We start from the raw sequence: 9,416 nt of genomic DNA, 5'->3' as shown, positions 1-9,416 counted from the left end.
AACAAGTACTTTTAGAAAGAATTGTTGTTCGATCAAATGTAATCTTAAACTATTATTATATGTGTAAAATACCATACAAGAGAGTGGTCTCATGTTGAGAAATTTTAATTAGCATTAACATATGAGTATATAAATTGCTATTCATCTGATGCATTTGCCATACACATAGAACATATTGTTAGATAAATTAACAATTAACCTAAGATTGTATATAACATAGAACACAATAATAAGATATAATAATTAGGTATGTGTACCTGATTGATCCATAGCAATTATCTCTGTTTGATCTACAGCAGTTACTCCAATTTGATAGTGCAATACTATCAACTAAGTCTTCCTTCCTAGATCTCTAAATCAGAAGCAGTTTATTTATCTGATTATCAAAAGGTATACAATTGTGATGAAACAATATGTATTTATAGAGTTAGGGAGGGGACTTAGCTACAAAACTCTAGTTGGGCTGGGCCTGCTCATCAAAGGCTTCAGTCAACTAGAAAAGCCCACACTTCTGCTTCACCTAGACTTTACTCACAGATGCTAAGCCCATTAACAATTGATCACCAACAACATGGGCTAACACAGCAAAGAACTATCCAATCAACCCAAGTTTTAATAAAATCAATAAAATTTAATGTAAGCCCAAATAAAAGTCTAACATTCTCCCACTTGGGCTACATTGATTTTAATACATATATATTATATATCAAAATAATTTGTTTGAAAACGACTCATGGGTTGAACAACAGGAAAACATTTGTGGCCACTTTAAAAATGATAGTTCTCTGATAGCATCTCAACATACCGGTCCAATTTAACCTTTGATAATGAACTATGACAGTCATATTGTTTTTAACTCAACAAAAGACATTCATAATCACAAATACCAAAGTATTAAATCGACATGGTCAATAAGTCTAGTAGTGTGGTAAGGAATTATGTTCAACATGTGATCAATTTAAAATAACATAATATCCTTATCAGTCCTCAATTTCACTGATACCGTGATGCTTAATAAATAAGCCAGTGAAATTAAACATACACCACTTAAAATAAGTAAGTGTCACTAAACTTGCTTAAAGAATTAAGCCAACAACATATCATTGTCAATAAGCAAATAAATTTAAAAGACAATGATCACAACAATATGAACCACATGCTTTCAATTCAATCATTCTCGAGAATATAACAAAACATAATTGAAAACATATCCATTCAATAATAAAAAATTGAAACATAAAATGTAGTTCATAACTTTATTCAGAAAATTATAAATAATAATTTCTAAAAACAAACAAAAAACAAAACTCCCACTAACCCAAAAGATCAAAAGATTCTAAAATGCCCATATTAACAACATGTTTATTAAACAGCACGGCACTTAACCCTTTGGTTAGAGGATCAGCTAACATCGACTCGGTCTTGCAATTTTCAATGACAATGTCTCCTTTCTTGACCAAGTCTCTGACAGTGAGATACTTTATTTCCATATGTTTAGAAGCACTACTAATCTTGTTATTCTTTGAAAAGAAAACAACAGCATTATTATCACAATAGATTAGCATACGTGTGGAAATAGAATCAACCACTCGTATCTCCGAAATAAAATTCTTCAGCCACAAAGCTTGCAAAGATGCCCCATAACATGCAACAAACTCAGCATACATAGTAGATGACGTGATCAAAGTCTGTTTGACACTCTTCCAAGAAATAGCAGCACCTGCCAAGGTGAAAATATAGCCAGAAGTTGACTTTAAATCATCTACACAACCACCAAAATTTGAATCTGAATAACCAACAACTCCAAGATTGTCAACATGCTTATACACAAGCATAAAACTCTTCGTTCTTTGCAAATATCTCAAAACTTTCTTGGCTGCAACCCAATGATCATGGCCATGATCAGATAAATATCTCCCAAGAACATTGACTACGAAAGCTATGTCAGGTCGAGTGCAAACCTGAGCATACATCAAACTCCCTACTACACTTGCATAAGGGATGTTCTTCATTGCTCCTCTTTCCAAGTCGTTCTTAGGACATTGTTGCTTAGTGAACTTGTCCCCTTTCAGAATAGGAACAGAACCAGCTTTACACAAATCCATGTTGAACCTTTTGAGCACACGATTAATGTAAGCTTCTTGAGATAAGCGAAGAACTTTTCGATTCCTGTCACGATGGATCTCAATCCCCAAAACATAGGATGCCTCTCCAAGATCTTTCATATCAAAATTGGAAGACAGAAAATTTTTGGTCTCATTTAGTAGTGACAAATCACTGCTGGCAAGTAAAATGTCATCTACATAAAGAACAAGAAAAATATAACGACTCCCACCGATCTTCATATAAATACAATCGATCAAACTTGTTCTCTACAAAACCAAACGATGTCACAACCTTGTCAAACTTCAAGTACCACTGGCGAGATGCCTGTTTGAGACCATAAATGGATCGTTTCAACTTGCAAACTAAGTGTTCTTTTCCTTTCTCCTTGTAGCCTTCAAGTTGAGACATATAGACTTCCTCATTCAATTCTCCATTCAGAAAAGCAGTTTTAACATCCATTTGATGCAATTCTAAATCAAAATGCGCAACTAAGGCCATAATAATTCTGAATGAATCTTTAGTGGAAACAGGTGAGAAAGTTTCAGTGTAATCAATACCTTCTCTTTGAGTAAAGCCTTTAGCCACTAAACGCGCTTTAAACCTTTCAATCTGTCCCTTTTTATCCCTTTTAGCCTTTAAAATCCACTTACAACCTATTAGTTTAAAACCATCAGGTAATAAAACTAGCTCCCATACACCATTTTTCTTCATGGAGTCGATCTCATCATCCGTAGCTGCTAACCATTTTGAAGATTGTGGACTATTAAGGGCTTCACTAAAAGTGACAGGATCCACAAAATGATCAATATCATATTCTCCTTCTCCAAGATAAACAAAATTATCATGACACTTTGTTGACTTCTTTTGTCTCTGAGATCTTCTTAGAGGAGGTACTTCTGGAATAACTTCTCTTTGTTGATCATTGTTTTGAATAACATCTTCCACAACTGGAATTTCTTCAATAACAGGATTCTCATTAACAATAGGAGCTTCGTCATTAATAGGCCCTTCATCAATAATAGGACCTTCATCATCTTCAATATCGGGAGCAATGTATTCATCAACAATGGGAGCATTACCAACTGGAGTAGGATGGAGACTACTATTATCATCTCTTGAAAATGACATAGGAATACAAATTCCTTTAGAGGACTCCCCCATTTCAAGAGATGTTGAAGGAATTTTTTCAGCAACATCAAATTCCAGAAATTTAGCAGTCTGAGATTCAACAATTCGCGTACCACGAGTGGGACAGTAAAAGCGATAGCCTTTTGAGCGCATTGGATAACCAATGAAATAACAGCGATTTGTTCTCGGATCTAACTTTTTCAAATTAGGATCATAAATCTTTACTTCAGCTGGACAACCCCATACACGAAGATGATTTAGACTAGGCTTACGCCCAGTCCACAACTCAAAAGGGGTTTTGGGAACAGATTTACTGGGAACACGATTTAAAATATAAGTTGCAGTCATTAGTGCTTCACCCCATAAAAACTTTGGAAGATTTGTTCTACTCATCATACTTCTAACCATATCCATGAGAGTGCGATTTCTCCTTTCAGCAACGCCATTTTGCTCAGGTGAACCAGGCATAGTGTATTGAGCAACTATACCATTTTCTTGTAAGTACTCTGCAAAAAGCCCCATGTGTTGTCCAGATTCTGTATAACGACCATAATATTCTCCTCCACGATCAGAATGAACAACTTTGATGACTCTTCCTACTTGTTTCTCAACCTCATTTCGAAAAATTTTGAGTTTATCAAGGGCGTCAGATTTTTCTTTAATTAAATAGGTGAATCCATAACGAGAAAAATCATCGATAAAAGTGATAAAATATTTATTTCTGCACAATGTGGTGGAATAAGGACCACTGATGTCTGTGTGGATAATTTCCAATAAAGATTGACTGCGGTTTGCAGTCTTCTTTCTTGTTTTAGTCAATTTTCCACGAGTACAATCAACACAAGTATCCCAATCAGAAGCATCAAGAGGAGGAAGTATTTCAGATTTAATTAAACGATCAACCCTTTCTCTGGAAATATGACCCAATCTTTTGTGCCATAACAATAAGGATGTTTCCTTAATATGAGGTCTTTTACCCACAGTATTCACAACATTAAAAGAGGAATCTAAAGGAGCCAATGACAACTTGTAAAGACCATCAGAATAAAAGCAATTTCCAATAATTCAAGAGTCAAGCATAATGTCAACATTATCATTTGCAAAATGAAAAGAATATCCTTGTTTAACCAAAAGCGGAAGCGAAACTAAATTCCTTTTAAAAGTAGGAACATAAAAGGTATTGTTCAAAATAATCTTAACAGTAGACTGTAATTCAAGAATAAATGTTCCAACATAGATAACGTCAACTCCAACATCATTGCCCACTTTAAGCTTGGACTCCCTCTCACTTGGCTTCCTGAGATCCCTTAGCCCCTGTAAGGAAGCAGAAACATGAACAGTAGCACCACTGTCTAACCACCAAGAATCAATAGGAACATCAACTAGATTAGATTCAAAACAAACACATGCTAATGGATCACCTGATTGTGCTTGCTTCTTTTCTAACCAAGTCTTAAATTTGTGACAGTCCGTTCTCCGATGCTCCAATTTTTCACAAAAGTAACACTTCACATTAGAGTATTTGGACTTTCCATTGTTATTCTTCTGTTTATTCTTATGCTCCTTACCATTACCATTCTGTTTAGTAGCACCATCATTTTTATTCTTGAATTTTTCTTTTCCTTTGTTGGGCTTGAGGTGAGAAACATAGTTAGCAGATTCATTCTTCTCCCTTTTAAGCTTGCTTTCTTCAGCTACACACTGAGAAATTAGGTCGCTGATAGTCCATGTTTGATTGTAAGTGTTGTAGGCTGTCTTGATAAGGCTGAAAGAGGCAGGAAGAGCATGAAGAGCTCGATGAATAATGAAAGAGTCAGGAAGAGGAATATTATGATCTTTCAACTTGGACCGAATATTCACCAATTTCAGAATAAAATCTCTCACTCCTTTTAATTCATCATACTTAATGGTTGTCATTTCATCCATAAGATGTCCAGCTTCAGCGTTTTCACCAGTGTCATATAGTTTTTCTACAGCATTGAAAAACTCTTTGGCATTTGTAGTGTCTGGCAAACCACTCAATAGATGTTCAGGAATGGATCTTTTCATAGTAAGAAGACTAAGACGACTTGACTTTTCCCATTGTGCATGATGAGTTCTCTCGGCAGCTGTACTAGAGTCAGTAAGATCAGCAGATTTTTCTTCTCGTAGGCACAAGTCCAAATCCATTATGCCTAAAGTAAATTCCACATCTCATTTCCATGTCTTGTAGTTGGAAGCATTCAAAATATGGATGGAAGCATTATTGTTGTTCACAGAAAAGGAGACTGAAAAATTCAAAAATTAAAACTTGAATAAGCAATATGAGCAATGTATTAGAAAATATTGTAGAATCAACTGGTCATTATAAACTCCCCTTTGGGGTGAGAATATAACACACACATGATCTACCTTCATGAAGTTAACAACAAAGGAAAAAAATACATATCATTTGAGAATTTTATTACCTTTGGGCAAATAAATTTCTTAAAAATATGTATTAATTCAAGCAAAAAAAAAAAATAATAAATTTATATATTTAAATTATTACCTTTGGGCAAATAATTAAAATATATATATTTAATATTAACGCACTTCATGGAATGTGAACTAATATATGTAAATACTACCTTTGGACAAGTAATTACACATATAGTCAACCAAAAGATATAATATTTTCTTCAACATGTGAAATTTAGTGATAAAATAAGCATTGAAAATTAATAATTTTCAACCAAATTTCCAAAAGAGATATGTAATTGCTTTTATTATATTGATAATCAAAAAATAAAGTGTCCACCATAACACATTATTTTTGTATCAAACAACCAAGTTTTATAACTTTAGAACAACAAATAATCAAAAGATTTGAATATAAGAAAATTGGTGGAGACTACATAGTCAAAATAAATTAAATAAGAGAGTGACTATGTCATATGGAACGAGAAGAAACCCAAAAAATTTTCTATGATCGACAGATTTCGAAAAATCATCAAAAAATATTTTTAATAATTTTTTAACTACATAATTATCATTAAAATAATAATAATTATTAAACGGAGTCAAAAAATTAATTAAAAATCATAGAAAAATCAGAAATTGAATTTTAAGCACGCTGGAAAAAAAAACGTCGAAAAACGACATCCCACGCGGCCACACGCGCCCCCACGCGCCGCCTGCGCGAGTGGGCTTTGCGGCTGGGAGTTCTTCTTCTTCCTTGGGCGGATCTGAAGTCGGGTCACGCGACCCGGTTGCCTCCAGTCGGGTCTGGCGTGAAAAACCGGCGAAAAACTGACGGAAAAATTCGAGAAATAGATGGTTTTGCTCGGGATTGAATTTCTAGTCAATCTATGTCTCTAATTTCGGCTATTAATTGCTAAAAAAAAATAGATCTAAAGAAAAGTTATCCAAAAATAAAGAACATAAAAAAATTGATTTAGAACATCAATCTTGATCAAAATACATAATTAATCATTGAAGAACATTCATAAACAATTAATTATGAGAAATCTATTATCAATTTTAGATCAAAAACAATAAAATTAAAAAACACAAATTATAATTTCATAATGTAATTATATAAACCCTAAAACTTTAAAGTTAAAATTCTCTTAATATACACAATGATTTCATGCATATAATATATCAATAGAACGAGAATTTAATGATAAACAAAATCCCTAAAGTTTTAAGATTTAACAACAAAAAATTGCACATAAAATAATAACGAAATTGATATGTAATTATGGATAATTAACATATACAAATTAATTATACTAATTATAAGTTCTAAATCATATACAATAGGCAATCTGATACCACATGTTAGATAAATTAACACATATGGCAATAATCTATAGATGCTTGGATGCCAATTTTTTAAAAAATTGTTTTAACCTTCAAAATTTGGATACCTAAAATAAAAATTAGGATACGCACGTAACAATAACTTAGTATATATTTTTATTTCCGGTAAAAATGAATAAAACTTAGTCTTTTATATATTTATGAAAATACCCCAATATTAATTTGAGAGCCCGCATTTCAAATGTGATGTTTGGCATTTTTCTTTACAATTATCTTTAATTAGGTTATTCTTAAAAATTTAAATAATTGAGTTTAATATTCTAATAAATTAAAAAAAACATCAACCTTAATCCAAGTTTTATATTTCATGCTGTTAAATTTTAACAAATACATAAGTGAAAATTACATAAAATATGAGATTTTGTAAAAAAGTTATAAAAATATGGCATTTATAAGTTTGATACTCTTCTATGACATTTTTCACATTTAAGATATTTTATGATATTTGGTAAACTCAACTAACATGCATTGATAATTAATTATATAATAAGAAAAAGTTAGTTAAAGTATGTACCTATAAATCGAAGCTCAAATGCGATCAACACAAAATTTTACCGAACCTATAATATAAAAAAATACAACGAAATTACAAAATTAATTATTTCATTACTTATAACTAGTTATAAAAAAATAGTAACAAATTACTTAGTTACTAAATTATACGTACATATATATATAATCAATTATATCTCAAACTATTATCTCCAAAAAAAAAATATATCCCACACTAATTAAATCCCTCCAATGTCATTCTCATTCACAATAAATATATATATATATTACATAGAATATATACAATACAATTACAAATTGTATTTACATAAAAAATATACACACAATATATACACACATTATATACACATATTCAATAACATATAAAAATACACATATATACTATATATTGAGGTATAAAATTTTTACTTAATAACCGCAAACCGACGAGCAATTTCGCAAAAAATCCGGGCACTATGCACATACAACACAACAATATTACTAAAATGAAAAAACCTAAAAAATAATTTACAAAAACCAAAAATAAAACAATGTACATTATAAAAATGAATAGAAACTATAATTATATTTTAAAGGAGGTTGAGATTCAATGTTTGCTCAACAAAAAATAGTGGACGGATTTCAAACCCACAATTTTCTAGCTGGGTTCGGATGACACTTAAAGAGGATAAAAAATAAAAACTTTTTAGGTGTATGTGATTAAGTATCAAAAATGGAAGATTTTTTTTTTTAAAAAATAAATGGGCTAAAATGGATGAGAAATGGAGGAGAAAAGGGTGGGGGAGGCAGTAGTCGGCGAGGGTTTGGGACTCTGGTTCCTGGGTTTTGGCTGGGCTGCTATGTGTTCGAGTGAGGAAGAAGGTGATGAATGAGACGCGTATAAGGTTTCTTATTTAACCCTATGGCGTCGGTTCCGACGGCATAGGGTACACGTGTCAAATATTCGTGTACCATATGCCGTCGGCTCTTATATAGGAACCGACGCCATAGGGTTTATCCTTAAAACCCAACATCATTTATTTTCCAACCGCCTCTAAATGGTATAATGCAATTCTATACCTACGGTTTTTATAAAAAAAAATAACCGCCTCTAAAGGTCAATTTTTGAATAGGCGGGTATTTTTACACCTTTTAGCTTCCCTTTTTATAAAATGGGTTGACAAAAGGAAAGCTAAAAACTCATTTTGTAGTAGTGTATCCAAACTCATATTTCATGTTTTGTTTCTAGCTTAATTAATTTTATTTTTTTTAGTTTATTTTACATTTACATTTTAGAGTTCATTTTTCTATTTGGAAAATTTACACTAATTACTAACTTTTTTTCAAACATTACATTTATAATTTGACAAATTTTTTTTTACATTTATACTTTTCTTAATTTTTTTTTTCTTTTTTACTGTTTTTCACTTATTAAAGCTTCAAAAAAAGCTTTTTTTTTTGTTTTTTAATATATTTTTTAGTCAATTTTGGCTCACTTTTTTTTTTTTTTTTCAGTTTTTTAAGTCAGTTGCTGACTTTTTTTTTCTTTATTTCTCCTCTCTCTCTCTCTCTATATATATATATATATATATTTTTCTTTTTTATTTTTTTTTTTCTAATTTCTCTTTGTGTCTTTCTTTTTTTTTTCTTCTCTTTGTATATATATAAATATATATAATAAGTGTACATTTTTGTATCTAATTTTTTTTTAGAGAAATTAAACTTGTTTTTTTTTTATTTAAACTACTATTTGTTTTTTCTTTTAAAAACTAATTATTTCATTAAAAACAACAGGAAAAAAAAAACCAGTTTCATCAACATCATCCAGAAAAAAAAAATAATAT

This window comes from Cannabis sativa, chromosome X (genome assembly GCF_029168945.1).
Source record: "Cannabis sativa cultivar Pink pepper isolate KNU-18-1 chromosome X, ASM2916894v1, whole genome shotgun sequence".
NCBI classification, from domain to species: domain Eukaryota; kingdom Viridiplantae; phylum Streptophyta; class Magnoliopsida; order Rosales; family Cannabaceae; genus Cannabis; species Cannabis sativa.
This window is presented reverse-complemented; position numbering follows the sequence as displayed.